This window comes from Anoplophora glabripennis, unplaced genomic scaffold, assembly GCF_000390285.2.
Source record: "Anoplophora glabripennis isolate ALB-LARVAE unplaced genomic scaffold, Agla_2.0 scaffold24, whole genome shotgun sequence".
Taxonomy (NCBI): domain Eukaryota; kingdom Metazoa; phylum Arthropoda; class Insecta; order Coleoptera; family Cerambycidae; genus Anoplophora; species Anoplophora glabripennis.
The window spans coordinates 527,644-547,493 of NW_019416404.1; the positions used below are offsets into that span (position 1 = coordinate 527,644).

Below are 19,850 nucleotides of genomic sequence, written 5' to 3' on the forward strand. Positions count from 1 at the left end.
TTTATTGTGTCGGTAAGTTTGAATCCGATATCGGTTGACCTCTATCACTTCACGTTTAAGGTCGTTTGAAGGTTAAAGTAAAAATAGGAGGTGAAAAGAGTTGGAAAAAATTTTTACGAATGCTCACCTGCCTACTTTTGTCTGTTTATGCCCTCACACCTGTTTGTTTGCTTGTTGGTCTGTATTTATCGTCCGCCTGTATTTTCTCTTTGTCCATTTACCTGACATCCTGCCTTTCTACCTGCCTTTCCGTCGGTAATTTTGTCTATTTTCTTGTCTGAATGACTAAATGTTTTTATCTGTTTGTTTTTCTGCCACCCTCTGTTCAAATGTCATATGAATCTGAAACTTCTTCTTCTCATATGAGAAGGACGTGTTATTTTAAACTCACCATATCTTTCTAATGTCAGTGTGAAGGAAGCGACGAACATAAAAAAAAGTTTTGAAAAATTAAAAATTTTCACATGATTTATTAAGTATTAACTAATATATGTACGTAGGTACGTTACTAATTGTAAATAAAATATTTATTTTTGCTGTTTTACAAAAAATAAATACCGTAAAAAATTTATAAAAAATTTAATCTGATAGATATGAAATATTTTTTAAAATTATTTAGTCTACAAACATTTATAAGTGGAAATTTTTTGTGCCTTTGTTTGAAGTCACACTGGTTTGTTCAGGGGCGTGGTATAAAAATTACTAAAAAAAGGTTAAAAACAAAGCGAAGTTTTCACCACGCCATTTGAATAAATAAACTATTGATACCTACGTGTTTGTAAACGTCAAAGGTAGCTTCCGTATAAATATGACCCCACTCAAAGTTACACCATGTATATTGCTTTAAAAATAGTAATAGTATTATTAGTGCCAGTTATGTTGCTTATTGTCTATTTCTATTTTAGATAACCCTGTTTTGATCAAACTTTTGCAGAAGACAACGGAGCATTGCAATGGCTACGTAGATCTTCAGATTGGAATCTTTTTATGTGGGTTTGTGCCAACACCAAGTGCCAAATAACACGCAGTCTTTTTATAAGGAATGGTGTATATACTACTGGATAAAATTCATATGGTTAAACGAGTGGACAGAATAGAAAACTATCAACTCTAGAAGAAAATATTCTTAAAATACTTAAATAAAAAGATGTTTTAATTTGTTTATAAGTTGTTACATCTCACATATTGTTTCATAATAAATAAAACCACTTAAACTATTTATTATTATGACATAGAAACCATTTATACTTAATAATTAATATAAATTGATGAATTTTCGTAGAAGAAGCTAAAGAGACCGACAAAATTTTAAAATTTATGGAGGATATGAGACCACGCTATATAGAGGAACTTTTTCAAACGATTATTTGTAATGGTATGGATTAACCTTGAAGCAATTGACGTATTGAGTATAACAGTAATTAAAATTACTAGTACAGATTCAATTATTACTAAGTTCGTTAAAAATGAATTAATTTCGAGAAACATGATACGCATAGATTATAATATTAAAGAAGGAAATATCGAAATTCCGAATAGAAACTAGAAATCAGTAAAATAAAGTGTCTTGTGTACAGGCTGTTTATATTTATATTATTTCAAGTCTTTGATTATGTGTAACAATATTAAATACCACTTGCAAGAAGTCTGTCTTTAAGTGTAACAATATTTTGCAATCTAAAAATTGTTACTTTTGGCAAGTGTAAAACTAATACTTTTCCTAGTACAGAATAATAACCTGAAATAGCTTTAATAAATAAAGATTATTGTCTAACAATATTTCCAGTTCGCGAAATGTTCATCTCTCAAAACCACAAATTTAGTTTTAACTATACAAAATGAACCAAATAAATGTGGGCAGGTAATTCTGATACCCTGCTTGTCACTCTATTGTTTCAATTCTATCAATCCATCTACTAGGAATGAATGAGAAATTTTTATTGTGCAACGGCTTTGCCCCAATTCATTGATAACTGCTTAAACCCATCAAGTAATCAGATCATGCCTCAAAAATGCTAATTACTTTTTAATTAATTTATCAAGAAAATAAAATATGTGTAACAGAACTGTTAGTCACAAACAATTAATTATTACTTACTGTGATGGGAAATTATGATTGTTCCGCAAAATTCTAATCTACCATCTAAATAGACATTTTTAATTGTGATTCAGCACATGTCGTTACACTATTTTAAAAAGAGCAAATTTTCCAACAGAGTAGTATTGTTTCAGAACAAAGTTTTCCACAGAGATTTCTTGATAGAAATAATAGTTAGAAGCTTCTAATTGAACATTTTAAGAGCATTACTCACTATTACAGTTCAATTACTGTGAATTAGTAGTGCAGGTTTTCAAATTTGACTGGAAACTTGAGGAAAAAGAAATACTATCTCGAATAATATGGGAAAGTAGCCTAATATGGGACCCATTTTGAAAAAATATTGTAATACAAAAATAGATAATTTTCAAATATTAATAGTTTTGTTGAATAATTATGGAGTCTATTTTGATAAACAAATAACACAATATATTTTTGCAAACAGTTTTATTAAAAAAGAACAATAATAATTAACACATAGTAATTGAAAAAAAAGTCTTCTAATATGGTACCTTATGTATACATATTTCAAATAACATGATTTTTAGTAAATTAACGATTTAAAACGCAATGTGTAAATTAAGTTGTAATTTATTTTTTCTGTCTTGTTTGCACATTGGGCACACAATCTTTGTAACAAGTAAATCTAACCATCTTATACGAAGAGTAATAGTGAATTTTAGGTAGTTCAGATATACTTTTGTCAGTTTTTGACGTGTAGACATTTTCCCCTAGGGTACTTTAGTCTTAGGCCGTTTTACAGTTTTCGTCTGCCTCTCGCATATAACAAACGTTTTATGAAGTTCGATGGGCGCTATTTTGATTTGACGACATGCAGAGACAACTGACAATCGAAGGAATTTATTAAATTTATACATAAAGTTTTTTCCCATATGGTGCAAACTTCTTGGATAGCGCTGTATAGTAAAACGACGTCATCACGTTTGTTAAAGTTCCTCTAGTAATTTGTTGCTATTCCTCAAATATTCTGTTCCTCAAGTCGTCTATATTTAATGACTTTGTTTTATAAAAATAAGTTTTTAAATGCCCCCAGAAGAAGCACAATATAGAGGTGTTATATCAGGAGAGCGTGCTGGCCATTCGATAGCACCCCTTCCTTCTCAGAACCCATCTATCCGGAGACATTTGATCCAGGAATTGCCGAACTCCAATAGCAAAATGAGGTGTTGTACCGTCCTGCTGGAACCATATTCTGTCAAAATTAATGTATTAGTTTTGTATAGCAGGTACAAGTTGATTGCGTAATATTTGTTCGTAATTTTGGCCATTTATGTTCCCATCAATTACAAACGGACCAATAATGGTAGTACCAATAATACCAGTCCACGTATTTATTTTTTGAGGTCTCTGGGTGTGTTCTTCTCTCATCCAATGGGGATTCTGACACTCCAGTACATCAAATTGTGACGATTGACTAAACCATTAACAGTAAAAGTACATTCGTCGGAAATCAAATATTAAATATAAAGTTAGGGTCTTGGTCAACTTTTGTCATTATTGTTTCACAGAAATCCAGCCTTCGATCATAATCATCTTCACTTAACTCTCGCTGTAAATGTATTTCGTAAGGTTTATAAGAGTTTGTTTTTAATATTCGACAAATAGATGACCTACTATTGGTATCATGTTCTCTAGCAGCTTTACGCACAGAAGTATGATAATCTTCCACAAAACTTTGCAATGCTTCAACAGCGTTATTGTCATTAATTGCAGTTTTTGGACGTCCTGATCGGCTTGTCTTTCACGGTTCCAGTTTCTTCAAACCTTTGCATTGTTCTGCACACAGTTGACTTTGATACTGGCGTTCTGTTTGGAAACGTATACTGAAATAAATGAACTACTTGATCGAATGACGTTTTGAGATCGCCATATCCTCTCATCTTCAAAAACCATTATTTTATCTTTACATTCAATGAACAAATTTGACTAATCGAATATTTTTTTGACAAAGATACTTTATTATAAAATGACGAATATGATTTCCATGATTATTACCCAACAAACTTTATTTAGTTAAATAACACTTTGAATTGGGTTTTAATGTTGGTTCAGTTAAAAAATAGCTGTAACTCCTTTGTTTTCTAAAATTTCCCAGACAACTTTACATTACTGAGGGTTGCTTTCGCTGTACAGCAAAAATAAAACGCTCTCTCAACGGTAATAATAAAATATTTTATTGAAAACTAAGTTGTATAGAAAAAGGCATGTTGTCGGTTGGACTGTTTGCTGGAGAGTCCCTGTGTGTGGAGTCGGTCGTAGGTATATGAATACGGATCTGGTCGCAGGCGCCAGCCCGCCGTAGACCCTTCCTGGAAGGTTGGTCCGTCCGGTGGCGCTCTTGACGTAATGCTTAAAAATGGGTCACTTGCGGCATGTGTACCCATATTACTATAAAGAAAATGAAATTATCTTTCTAATGACGTATCACAAGCCATACTGTGCAATAAAAAAAATGGGGAGAACTGTGAAGGTAGGGGGGGGGGGGGTAAATGTAAACATTGTTTACACGTTAAAAAATAACAAAACTCATTATTAATTTTGCTGTTCTGGGCCTCTTGGGACACTGCATATTTTTTTCAGTGAACGCAGACACTTCTTGTTAAGCTCTGTATTCCTATTAAATCGAAATTTGCGGCATCCGCTACATGTTAAAAACAGACTTAAGTAAAGCGCCGTATGGATTATTCATATATGGTAATCGTCAAACGTCTCAATCAATCACGATGCATGTGGCATTGTTGGACGTTAAACAATTTTATTGTCAAAAACGCAAGTATTTGGCGAAAATACTTTTAGTTTCGTTGGTGGCCTGAGGTCATCGAATTCCTGTGTAGAGATAATAAACGTTGAAGATAGTTTAATTATTTTTAGTGTAATGCAAAATTAAACCTTAAAAGTCCATGCAAAAATTTAAAAGCATGTTTCGTACTATGCAATTTCCTCAAAATGTCTAGATTTCGGTAATAAAAATAGACTTAAATGAGTTTTATTGATATGTTTGTAAAATACTTCGTCGTATTATACGTAGTAGATGGCATAAAATTGAACTATCACGAGTTTTAACTACGGTAGGTATCGTAAAATTAAAATTTATCATCGCTTTGAGTGTGCCAAATGGTCCTAATTTAAGCCACCACGCCGGGACGCATCTGCAACAAGTGCTATAAATGCAACTGCCAAAAAGGTTTTCAAGACTAAATATACGTGTGGAGTTTACGAAACAAGCCGTTGACATTTCATTCAGGGCAGATTAATGTCTCATTCTTAAGCTCGGTTCATTAAGTCTTAGGATTCCAACATGTGTTCGTGGAAAAAAGAAACAAGAGGAGTTTAAAAAAGTTCAGTGAACGACTTTGTGTACATGTTAGCGTGTGTATTATTAAAATTATTCTAATGAACGCACATTATCATTTATTTTTGCTTGTAACATTAAAAAAATATAACAAAATCCAGAATAAAAGTAATGCAATCATTAAACAGTTGTGTGAATGGTACTTCCTTAAGACTTGTTCTGAGAAAACGATTCTTATGATAAGGATTCATTTGAACTTATTGAACAGTTACAAAATATAAAGATACCTAAATATTATATATTGGTTTATTTGGAAGTTGTTTGTTTATTTAAAAATGTTCCTATGGATTCAGTTTTGGTACTAGTTAAAGATTCATGAGTCACTGACAAAGGATAAATGTAGACTGAATATGGAGGATTTACTGGAAATATTTCAAGTCATTTTTGATAACAGTTACAGTAAAAAATATGGTCCCCGAATGGGAAATCGTCTTTTTTCTATTTGCATCGTTATATCAGAATTACAAAGTAACTGCATAAAAAAGTTCCCAATTGTTACAATTTTTTAATATGTTGATGACATACTTATGTTTCTGAAGATAACACAGAAAATGTTTTGAATGCTTTTAACGATTTTGATCAAAAATTGCAATTCACAATTGAAAAAAATAACAAAATAAGAAAATATGATTTCTTAACCTTAACCTAGAACTACCGAAAGTATTTTAATTATTGATGGTTATTATAAGGCAACTTTTTAGAAAGGTTTTTCAATTATTAACCTCAACATTCTTTTTCTCTTACCCCTTAAATCATCAAAAAGATACAGGGTGTTAAATTTCAAAAAATATTTTAATTTTTTTAAATGACTTAAAACTAGTAAGTGAAATAATTTGAAATTGGGCACATGTATTTATGTAAACATTGTCCAAAATCTGAGGGCTTTTCCTAAAATTTACATGCTCCAGTAGCGGAGATACAGGGTATCGGGGGCATATTTTTCTAAATAAAATAGTACGCCACTGCTTTACGGTAACAAATTACCACTCTTTTATGTTTTTCGAAAAAAACCTGATTTTCGAGTAAAACTTAAAAAATGAACTGGAACATACTTCGATCATCGAATATAATGCTTCTTAAATTTACATAGTGGGCTGCGATAGCAACTTTGACATTTTGAGCAGTTAGAAGAAAGAGTTAGTTAATTAAACAGTTTGTTAGTTAGTTAAACAGTTAGAATAATGCTTTTCATCAGATTCAAGCAACAATAAATTTCGAACAAATTACATTTTAGTTACTAAAAATGTCGGGCCTGTGTTCGTGGAAATGGAGGTATTTTTGAGCATTTACTCAAATAAAATTTTTAAAATGAGGACTAATATTATTAATTTCTTTATTCGAATAAATAACCTAATGATTAGTGCTTGTCATGTCATTTAAGTAAAAGTGTTTTCAGTGGGTTTTTTACGTTTTACTTAAAAATCAGGTCTTTTTCGAAAAACATAAAGGAGAGTAGTAATTTGTAGAAAATTGAATCACGAAACCAAACCGTAAAGCAGTGGCGTTGCATTTTTGGTCACCATTTGTGAATCACCCTGTATTAAGGATCTAGAAAATATCTAGCACTATACATAATAAAATAACGCATTTCCTGTAACTGTTAACAACGATATTATTATAAATATACTACCAAAATTAAAACAGATAACTCTAAGAGATATTATTTATTTTCAAAATGTAACCAAGTTTATATTGGCTAGATAGATATTTAAAAAAGCGTATTTCAGAACATACGAGAAGCATCAGATCAATTATTGTGTACATTAAATAAAAAAAATAAAGCAGCTTCAGCAGAACATTCTCAAGACGTGTGGTGTTATAATTGGAAGACAAAATAATTGCAAAAATGCCTTTCAAGAAGATTGATTGTTTTTTTTATTCTACATCGACGCCAGGAGATGAGCAACCCCCAACCTGGAAATTTTGCCAAACCCTCACTTTTCGAAGGGTAGGGATCTTTTTCTTGACTAACATTGCTTAGACAAGGGACCAACGGCTTCACATCCTGTCCGAGGGATGGTATACAAACCTCGCCTAAATTTGTATAGCTTCCGTAAATACCGAAATACAAACCACTAGAAGATGGGCGAGCATCGCGAGCCTTCCTTGGATGGTCACCCATCTAAGTACTAACCGCTATCAACGTTGCTTGACCAAGTCGCTAGGTCATACTCTAACGATTGATTAATGTTAAATTATTTAAAAATAACATCAATAAAGACAACACATTCATAATTTAAATAAAGTTAATTATAATTTGATTTGATTAAGTTAATATATCTAATAATTTAATATATAAACCTAAAGCACAATCTTAAGCTACGCTGACGATACTGTCCTTTTCAATAAATCATCAAGCTGGGACGATCTGAAAGTCTTAGTAGAGAAAGACCTAGAAAAAGTTAAAAATTACTTCGACAGCAAATACTTAACTCTAAATTTAAAGAAAACTTATTACATACCGTTTTATTTATATGACACATCTGCTCCAACTTTTGATCTATTGGTAGTAAATGATGAATTCCGCATATTACCTGAAAGAAAGATAAAATATTTGGGAATTATGAATACACAAATAAATTATATAATAAAAAAAAATTGGAAATTAATATACCGGTTTAAATGCCTAAAATATATATTAGATATTAAACAAATGAAAATACATTGTTTTAGTTTCTGTCATCGGAGTTTCATATATTGCGTAATAACCACTTTTTTTTTAGACCAATCTTTTTTTTACATATGCATAATGGAAAAATTTTTGTATAATGTGTATATTTTATGTACTTTTATTGTAGTCATAACTATTATGTTTCTAAAGATAATTTAAGTGCAATATTAAATTGTATTTTTTTATTTTTTCTTATATTTTTTATTATATCTTTTCTGGTTTCTTCATGAACAGTGCATGTGCACTTATATGAAGTTTTATGGTTTATTTGAAAACTTGCCTTTTTACTGATGACTATGTTTTTGTGTAGTTTTTAGTAAATAAACCCTATTCTGTTCTATTCTATTCTATCAAAACGTTTATTTTGTATTTTATAAACATAATATGTTTAAAAAAAATATTTTAGTGTATTTGCAATTGTCATAGCAACTCGATTTGCATGTAATGTCAAAAAATAAATCATCTCTAGTCGACTATAGCAAGTTGAGAATTTATACTCTAACTTCGTTTTTCGATAGAAAAATCTGGAAGGTTAATATTCTCTATTCTACAACTGCATTTTTTTTTACTTATAAAACCGTAACATAGGTATGCAACTTAAATAAGTTTACTAAGATGTTTATTTTGCAAATAAACTTAATTTTTATTGGATTATAGGGGTGTTCAATTGATATTTTTTAGGTTTAACTATTGAATGTTTTTATCTTACATAACTTTACTGATCTTGTAGTTCCTCTAAAGAAATTTAAAATTCATGAACTTTATACCAAAGCGAAATAAGTTTTAACTAGTGCCACAAACATTGAATTATACCAGCAATATCTAGTAAACAGAAAAATGGTTTAACGGTAGTGCTCGGAATGTCGTAATAGAAATTACGAAACGTCGACAAAAGGTTATAATAATATTTTGTTCTTGATTAATTCAGATCCAAAAAAGGAAAAAAGTAGCAACCGAAGGTCACCAAATAAATATTCAAATATCTTAGTGATCCGAATGTTTCCCATCCGCATTAAATCACGACCCACAATAGGTGTATCGTAAAATTCTGATAAATACATACTTTTTTTTACTTCGATTACAAATCAGTACGTGTCCTGAAAAATCTCTTTGTAACCTAGGAAGGAACAACTGATTTATTCAAAACCATTAAAGCGAATGTTCTCATATATTTTAACGTTACGATTGATATGCTACACGTGGATTAAAGAATCCTAGTTAACATTGAAATTATTTAGCCGGTACAATAAACTCTCTATTTACAAGTGATTTGTTTACAAGTCATAACTATTTTATTAGAACAGAACTCTTCTTCGCCTCGCTGGTCGAACATGATGCTTGCCAGGCCCAGTTCTAGGTAAGTAAATGATCTTCCAAAATAACGCGGTATTTCCGTACACATGGTTGATCCTCTTCACTCATTGTGCCGTTTGCACCAAATTTTTTATGAACCGTTACAGCTGAAAGGCATGTACAATATTTCCTGTTGCTATACTCTCAGGAACCGGACAGTAAAGTCATAGTTATGTGATAATATTCAGTGAAGCGCATTATCCATGTTTGTTGTAAAGTAATTCGCAGGATCGCAGGTCTGATGACCCATTGTGCATGCCGCTAGTAGCAGAGTTTAAAACAGGACCTTGCTACCTGGGAAGGCTAGCACTAGCTCTGGGGTCTCTCTGATGTCTTGAGATGGCAGAAATGCTGGCACCAGGTACAGTGATGGAGCATTTGTATGGGTTCCTCGTCTTCATCTCCGCATAACCTGTTCCTTGCATTCGTACTAAATCGAATTCTGTTGAGGTCCTTAAGATGTCCTCGGCCATTACCTATTTAAAATTTAGGTGTGTATATGAAGTTCTACTGAACGATGACAAGGACAATCCCGAGATGCAACCAGTGGGCGTAAGGACTGTCAAACAACATTTTTCGTCTTTATGTTTATGTATTAATTGAAAATTTACGTAAGGAATATGTAGTTTATTATCTTTGAGTTTTGTGATCGATATTTACGATGACAATAAAAGAAACTACTAACAGACAATATTTACTTTTCCACATCTTAAAGAAGAAAACTCATAAATCCATACAACAATGATGAAATGAAACTTGATTATTTTTACACGAAAACTAACTTCAGGAAAACCTTGCTCTATTATTCATATCTTTGCAATTATTTAGCAACTTCCCTCTGAAGCTAATCATTATCTAAACAACATATTACCTGACAATAATATTTACTTACTTTTTCGTGACGTTATTCGTACCTTGTTTAGAGAAGAGCATTTAACAATAGGAAATAACAAATTTTAGTAAATGGTAATTTACAAAAGCTGAAATTGCAAATATATATCGGATTTATTGAAAACTCTCAAAAACAATAACAGGAAATTAGACACTAGCAATTCATCATGGAACTACGACCATGATAGCAAAACGGCACGTCTGTTCTAGGAAAAGACATATTTGGTGTATTTAAACATTAGACTGAGATAGACCAGACGAGAGATATGAGGAATATCAATATCGTTTGCTCACCTCATGAATAAGAAGTGTTACATTAGATGTCTCGACTTGGAGAAGAAATTTTATGAGATAAATGGATGCAAGTGCGTGGTCGAGAACTTTGTTCAAGTTCAGGGTCAGAGCTTAATCAGCTCAATGCAATGGTACGAGGCAGTTGTTTGTTAAAGTGTTATTGACGTATAATGGGATCAATGTTTCGCCAAAATACTCAATATTAGCTAACGCTTAATACAATAATGATAGAATAGAAAGTGAATAATAATTTAATTAATTGCAATTTGAAGGTAACGAAAATGAGATTTCTTAGATAAATCTTTTGAAATAGTAATTTACATCTATTAAAAGCATTTATTTAGTTTCAATGTTATGAGAACTACTAAAATCTTCAATAACCAATTTGATTTGATATCAATAAGAATTTTGCAAGTTTTGTAGTCTCTAAAAATGACGGGTGATAGCAAATCGAAAGGGAGACGTTAATATTGTTTTGCTATTCATTTAATGTGTACACAAACTATTTCGATCCCATTTTTCCTTAAAGATAAATATATTACCATCAGTGGCTCATATTTTTTCTGAACCGAGCTTTTCAATACCTAGGCACTCAAAATTGTATGTATTTTCTTTTAAATTTGAGACGATAAAGATAACACAAGTTTGGTTACGAATTTATTTTAGTCGTTCCACTAGAGATTGAACGTCATATATACAGGGTGATTCTTAAGTAGAGCCCAAAAATCCAAGGACGTATTCTGTGGCCAAAAATAAGGATTTTCTTGTATTATAAATGTGGGGTCTTAGGACAACTATTCTGCAGCAACAGCTTGTCAAAAATTAAAAAAAAAATCAGTTTTTAATTTTTAATTTCTAAACCACTTGTGACAATTTAACCAAATTCTGTATACATATACAGGGTGATTCATTAACAATGGGAAAATCGAAAGCTTAAGATACTACACGTGAAATGGTGACTATTGGCGCAACCATGCCTTATCCGAAAGTTGATAGTTTCGGAAATACAGGGTGTTGAAAGTTAAAATTTTAATTAGTTTTTTTGCGATTATTCTGAAAATATGTAGATTAGGAACTTGAAAATTTGTGAAACTATATTTTTTTAGACGACAAATAAGATGCGCGTTGTAATTTCAGCATTGCTCATAGAGGGCGCCACTTACGACCAATTTTACCGAAAATTTAGTTAATAACTTTTTACTCTGTATATTTAACATGAAACTTGATTCAAAACCTAAAAGAGCTAACATTTTTCCATTAATTATGTACTCTCGTTTCATTTCGGTATCTCGATCCGTTTTCGAGAAAAATCGATTTAACAAACACTATGTTTTGATAATACGAGAAATTAAAAGCGAAACAAACCAAGTGTTTCTTCGTGTTATTACAACAGTTAACCATAAAACAAATGAAATTTGTAATAATGATTTAAAGTCAGTGTTCGAAGAATCCACCGTTGACATTTACACACTTTAAACAACGTTTTCTGAGAGATCTTCGAGTTTGAAGCAACATATTGGGATTGCGTTTGACTTCGTTGGCAGCGATTTGTATTCTTTGCCACAACTCTTCACACGAACCAATAGATTCTTCCAAATAGAAAAATGAAGAGGATTGAAGTCCGGACTTCTGGGTGGCCAAGTAAAAATGCTTCCACTGCTCGAAGAAGTTCCACTTTATTTAAGGAGAGACATGTGGTTGGCCAGTGCGTGCATATTTAGATGCAGTTTTTCCAAATCGCTGGATTGGCCATCTAAGCATTTTTGTTTGGCCATCCAGAAGTCCGGACTTTAATCCTCTTGATTTTTCTATTTGGTCTCGAATGAAAGATATAGTTTACAAAGAATCTCGTGTGAAGAGTTGTGGCAAAGAATATAAATCGCTGCCAACGAAGTCAGACGCAATCCCAATATGTTGTTTCAAACTCGAAGATCTCTCAGAAAAGGTGTAAAATGTATCAGTGTCAACGGTGGATTCTTCGAACAATTACTGTAAATCATAATTGCGTATTTTATTTGTTTTATTGTTAATTGTTGTAATAACACGAAGAAACACTTGGTTTGTTTCGCTTTTAATTTCTCATACTATCAAAACATAGTGTTCGTTAAATCGATTTTTCTCGAAAACGGATCGAGATACCGAAATGAAACAAGAGTATATAATTAATGGAAAAATGATAGCTCTTTCAGGTTTTGAATCAAGTTTCATGTTAAATATACAGAGTAAAAGTTATTAACTAAATTTTCGGTAAAATTGGTCGTAAGTGGCGCCCTCTATGAGCAATGCTGAAATTACAACACGTATCTTATTCGTCGCCTAGAAAATATATGTTTAAAAATTTTCAAGTTCCTAACCTACATATTTTCAGAATAATCGCAAAAAAACGATTTAAAATTTTAACTTTCAACACCCAGTATTTCCGAAACTATCAACTTTCGGATAAGGCATGTTTGCACCAATGGTCACCATTTCACGTGTAGTACCTTCAGCTTTCGACTTTCCCATTGTTAATGAATCACCGTGTATATCACTGTATACGATATATCACTGTATAATATTACAGATAAAATAGCTTATCATATGCTCCATTGTATTGTCTTTACTATTTGTTTCTTTGTCTACACTTTTTTGTATTCCAAATTGATTAACAACAAAATTGATTTATTTGTTCAAGTGCATTTTTACGATATTCATTACATTACTTAAAATAATAAAATAATTAATTAACAATGGAATTACTATTACTACTATGATTTATTATAACAAATTGGAAATGTTGGAAAGTGCCACCTTCAGCCGAAATACATGCTCCATATTTTCTTGAAATTGCCCGAATACGTGCAAAAATTCCAGGAGCTCCTCAGATTCAATGTGAACTTTGCAAACTAATACCTTGAGATATCCCCATTCAAAAATATCAATAGGGTTCATATCGGGTGATATGGGTGGCCAACGTTGACCTGGTTCTTGAGTGCCCCGTTCAATCACGTTATTACCGAATCTTTCATTTAAAAATTCACGAGCGGTCAAACTAAAATGTGGAGGAGCTCTGTCGTGCATAAACAACATTCATTCTCTTAGCGCATCGAGAACATCGTCAAGTAGTTCAGGTAAAACGTTTTCAAGAAAATGTCTGTAGGAGGCACCGGTTAAAGTTCTTAGTAAAAAGTAAGGCACAACAAGAATAATACCCACTCATACATTCAAAGAAAACTGATGTTGAAATTGACATTCTATTATTACATGAGGGTTTTCATCAGACCAAATGTGTTTATTGTGGAAGTTCATTATAGCATCTTTAGAAAAATTAGCTTCGTCGGTAAACAATATGCCAGCGGTAAAGTCGACGTTTTGTTAGATTTTTTTGCAAAATCCAGTGGCAAAATTGTAAGTGAGGAGGCGGTAGTAAGGCTTGAACCCTTTGTATGTGATACAGTTATAACTGTTGATGCTTCAGAACGGACCAAGCTAATTTATGATTCACGTCAAGATTTGTTGAAAAACATTGAAAAACATTTCTGAACATTGTCCATTGAAATGTTACATTTTTTTGGGCTTAGCGTGCAAAACTCAGAGCACGCGATTTTATTTTTTAGATGTCAATAGGGGGTTAGTGTAAAGTTAAATCCATGTTTGTGGGGTCGCAACCCTTGTGCATCGGCCGCCATCTTGTAAAAAGGGCTGCGAATGGTTTTTATACTACTACTTACTATATCGGGCAAACTATTCATCGCATAGAAAATTTATAAGTACATTTTTTGTTGCAAATTAAATTCTCTACAAATTTGGTAACATAACTTTTAGTCGTAGAACCAAAAATAACAAAGTTATTAACGAAAATAGATAAATATTTGGGAACAAATTTTCTTTTGGTCGTTATACAAAAAAATTACATCAGAGCATTTTGATACAGGGGTTGTCAAGGAATAATTTCCATTGCAAACTTTTTTCAAATTTGATTTATTTATTAGGGTTTTACAGCGACGCAAAACTTACACTATTCTCCAGTACTAGTATACATTAATATGAATGATTAGGCATAGTTTTCTCTCATATTTCCATTATTTTTATAAGAAACATTTTAATGATTGACATTGCAATGTTGTTAATTAGTTATTGACTCTTTTCCCCACCCCCTACGAGGTAGAGTCTGGTGGCGCGTTTTCTTTACGTCGTATCCCTAGTAGGCAGAATCCACGGACATATTCTAGCTGACATAATAATTAGTGTAATTCGAAATATATTTCCCAATCTATTGTGTCATCAGTCTCTTTGATGGGCCAGGCTGCGACTCAGGATCTGGTTGAGCTTCCGATATTGAATTGTTGAGGAAGAATGAAGAATGAAGTGGCGTCATTGTTGGCAGTTCATCTTCAAAATCATTCTCCTCGATCAATTTTGATATCTCCATTATGTTGCTGCATGTCTCCCCAGAACAATTCAGCCAAACTGCAGAAAATTTGAGGCCTGCCTTCCGACATCCACACATTGCTCCACAGTATCCTTTGCATCGGCAGAATATCAACTTTAGAAGCTCAGAGGGTGCTGGAGGTTTTGAACTTTGAACAGGCATCAATATTTATCCATACTTTTTCCAGACCCAGTCTTGAGGGTCGTTGTAATTTCCGAGCCTCGACTGGACCTAATGATAGACTCGGAGGCTGTGCAAGCGGGCTGTATCTTGTGTTGGAGGAAGTGAAGACAAATTAAATGTATTCTTTGTCACTGACTTAGCGAATCGTTTATATCTAAGACTGTTGAGAGAATCATCATCTTTATTGCCACCACATAAAAACATTTGAATGTGTTCTTCCAAATGCCGTGAGCAAGACAAGAATGTCGATATCTCCGGCGACAATAGTGACTGATTGTCAGTCGAACGATTGGGATGCAGCAAGAGCGGAGCGAACGATGAGGGTATCTGCATCTGATTCTGCTTGGTCGACACTGAAACCCACCTCTTGTCCACAAAATTCAAAATAGTGCCCACAAAACTCAAAATACTTTTCACAATTAAATACGTCACGCACGCACGTAGTAGCACAACTGGAAGAAAACTTTGAAGGACACCTCCTATGCCTAATCTTTCATATTAATCTATACTTACTAGTACTGGAGAATAGTGTAAGTTTCGCATCGCTGTAAAACCCTAATAAATAAATCAAATTTGAAGAAAGTTTGTAGTGGAAATTATTCATTGAAAACCCCTCTATCAAAATGCTCTGATGTAATTTTTTTGTAAAATGCCATAAAAAAAGTTATAACGACCAAAAGAAAATTTGTTCCCAAATTTTTATATATTTTCGTTAATAACTTTGTTATTTTTGGTTCTACGACTAAAAGTTATGGAACTAAATTTGTAGAAAATTTAATTTGCAACAAAAAATGTATTTACAAATTTTCTATGCGATGAATAGTTTGCCCGATATAGTAAGTAGTAGTATAACAACCATTCGCAGCCCTGTTTACAAGATGGCGGCCGATGCACAAGGGTTGCGACCCCACAAACATGGATTTAACTTAACACTAACCCCTTCTTGACATCCAAAAAATAAAATTGCGTGCTCTGACTTTTGCAACCCCAAATGCAACTTTTTAATGGACTATCAGTACCATTTCCATCTGCATGGCCATAAATGTAAACCATATTGACCATTTAAGCATTCGAATATGCATAAGCCACTATTAAAACTTAATATTTTTTAAAAATAAGCTTAATTTAATAATACACAATATTAAATAAGATGATGGCTTCTTATTATTATTGTTTTGCATGACCTCCCTAAGATATGTTTAAGTAACTTAAGTAACTGTGTAAAAATGCCCTTGATCAAATAAATCAATTTTGTTGTTAATATGTTTGGAATATAAAAAAGTGTAAACAAAATTTATTTTTTTGGCAAATAATAATCGATGATACCCACACCTCCGCCATTTGTAAGTTTCTAAAGCTAGGAACTTATTGTTTCGGACCTACTCTCATGCTAAATATGCACACCGAATTTGCTAAGTTATCTCAACCGATTTAGAAATTAAATATTAAAAACTGTTTTCTTTTGACACTCTGTAGCTGAACAATGGCTACGATCAAATATCAGTTCAAAATTGCAAGATGAAGACTCCTGAACTTTGTAAATGATTCAACGGACTTGGTCCTCAACCAGAATAAAGGCTGGTTTATGTTAGAACGATATTCGCATTTTTATGCGAAAAAAATGGCAGAGACAAATTGTTCAATTAGTCGTACTGTATGACTGACCATTGTGGCTCTACTTAGAATTTATTTCAATGAGTAACTTATTACGTAGCTCAGTGCGTACTCTATTTTGTCGGTGAACGTAAATTTTAATATTTATCACTAATTCTAATTTTACAGAACCACAAAATGGATTTGAGGATATTTTTATATTGCGGTCTGCAGATGCGGTCGTTTACTAGAAAAAAATTTACGCCTTATTTAACAAATCATATCTTTTCAAGCAGCGTTTAACCATGCTCCTTTAGACTGGAAAATACCAAATTTTTTATTATTTCAAGCGGTTTTCAATAAAGTTCTAACTCTCCACATTAGTTTGAAGCTAATGGATATTATTAACAGATTTAATCCAATATTTTGTAAGTAGGAAAAAGTTTTAGCTATTAACCAGCAGTATGCAGTATAATATTGTTGCATTTAGTTTTTAGGCTGGGTGTTTTTAAACCAAATTTAGTGTCCAGATATCCTAGATCTAAAAAGTTTACCCTAGGTTTAAAATATGAATGAGATATCTCGAAAGGCTAAACTATCTTAACAAATATATTACATGATGTCCTTATTACTTGATAATACACTACTGGAAAAAATTAAAGGAACAACAAATTTTCATGAATTTTTTAGTGATTTTCGAAATTCTGTATCTACGTGAAAAATGGTCATATTGAGATAAATATAAAAGTGTTTTGAGGCTTTAAGTCTCTAGTTTCAGGATCTTTAGACAAAAAATGTTTTTCAGTTACGGTTATGAAGCAATCAAATGAATTACCTCCTGAAAAAAAAATTCCAAAAATTTTTCTTTTTAGGACTGCATCGACTCAAACTGAATCAGAACAGAGGTTATTTACAAAACATGACAAAAATTTTTTGCACTTTTTTCGAATTTGTCAATGATGAAACAAAATTTTGGAAATTTTTTTTTCGAGGTATTTCTTTTGATTGCTCGGTGACCGTAGTTAAAAAAAATGATTTTTATAAAGATCTTAAAACTAGAGATTTAAACCTTCAAAACGGAAAAATCAGTAAAAAATTCATGAAAATTTTTTATTCCTTTAATTTTTTCCGGTAGTGTATGTGTATACAGGCTGTTACAAATTCGCTTCCCACTACACAGATCTCGAAAACGGTAAGAGATACAAACTAGCTTAAATGGGGGCAAAGTTGCGTAATCAGGGGACCAACATTATGCCTCTAAAACATCAAGAGTAACATGATTAGTTTTCGAAATATTTGAAAAATAAACGAAATTTTGGAAATCCATTTTTGTTTCATTTCAGCCTTCTTTGAGGTGGTATTGAAAAAGAAGAAAACTTTCTGATGGCCACTTTTTGCCCTCTATCGAATGGCATAATCAATTTTTATATGTAACGTTTCGTCTCTCCAAGATCATCATCAACTTCATTCTTCTGAATACGACTCTGGAAATTTTATTAAGTTTTTTGCAAGCCTTCATGATCCCCAATACTGTACTGCCTCAGCCCGAACCAGATTCAGACGTTTTGTCTCGAAAAATTCGTCTTCAGTTTATTCGTTCCAAAATCTAAACACTTTATTTAGATTTCTTTGTTTATTGAATTATCGTACACTCTTAAGTGTCGTTAGTCCCTGTGAATTCCACATAGTTATTTAAACTATTACCACCACTCATTAAAATAAAACAATATTAGAGTTTTATTCCCGTGTCCAGTTATTTCTAGGCTTCTCGAGTGCTCAAAATTCAAACAAATTTCGATCTATTTTTTTCAGGATATTCATACAAATACATCTTACATGCTATTTCAAAGTTGCGGTTACAGATATAATAAATTCCGATAATATTACGCTCAACTTCATTTTCAACCTTTTCCAAAGCGAAAATGTTTTTGAACATTTACTGAAATTGTTTGAAGAATAATATTCAGTTGGTGTTTTGGTTGTTCATATGCATTTTTAAGAATTAATTTGTCATAATAAAATTAAAATTGTAATAGGTAATGTTTTAATTTTGATAATACTTATTGAGTTATGTATGAACAAGTGATGGTAATAGTTTAAATAACTATATGGATTTCACAGGGTTTAACGACACTTACAGTGTACGATAATGATAAACAAAGAAATCTAAATAAAAAGTTTAGATAAATTTGGAACGAATACACTGAAGATGAATTTTTCGAGACAAAACGTCTGAATCTGGTCCGGGCTGAGACAGTATTGGGGGTCATGAAGGCTTGTAAAAAATGTAATAAAATTTCTATGGTCGTACCTATTTAGAAAAATGAAGTTGATGATGGTCCTGGAAAGACGAAACGTTACATATAAAAATTGATTATGCATTTAATAGAGAGCAAAAAGTGGCTATGAGAAAGTGTTCTTCTTTTTTCAATATCAGGGCTGAAATGAAACAAAAAAGGATTTCCAAAATTTCGTTTTTTTCAAATATTTCGAGAACATGTTAGCCCTGATTTTTTAGAGGCATAATGTTGGTCCCCTGATAACGCACAGTTACTCTTTGCCCTCATTTAAGCTACTTCGTACCTCTTACCGTTTCCGAGATCCCTGTAGTGAGAAGCGAATTTGTAACAGCCTGTATATCCATTCCAAAAATGTCTTCGTGACACGATACATATATTTTAATATTCTACATATGATATATAAATAGTATATTAGAATTAAAATTATTATTTTTGAAGCACTTGAGTGTAGTTAGCCCCCAAAGTTAGCCCCCAAAACTAAATTAATAAAAATAAATATCTAACAATTCTATGATCATCTATGATTGTACTACAACCAAATTTCACCCACAAATTTACTTGTCCGGTCCGGGGGTGGAAATGGCGCGACTTACAAAGTTAGCCCCCTATTTTTGCTATAACTGTTCTCGGACCCGGACAAAACGAAATGATCTAAGGAATAGTTGAAGGAGGTGTACTGTAAC

At 32.2% G+C, this 19,850-nt stretch overlaps 1 long non-coding RNA gene across 1 annotated transcript in view; it reads left to right on the forward strand.

The window, feature by feature from the left end:
- Nucleotides 1-1,200, forward strand: part of LOC108910867 — a 31,164-nt gene extending 29,964 nt beyond the window's left edge. Inside the window, exon 3 of the long non-coding RNA XR_001964479.1 lies at nt 906-1,200. This is a non-coding gene — a long non-coding RNA (uncharacterized LOC108910867). The remainder of the gene's footprint in view (nt 1-905) is intronic.
- Nucleotides 1,201-19,850: the final 18,650 nt, after the last annotated feature.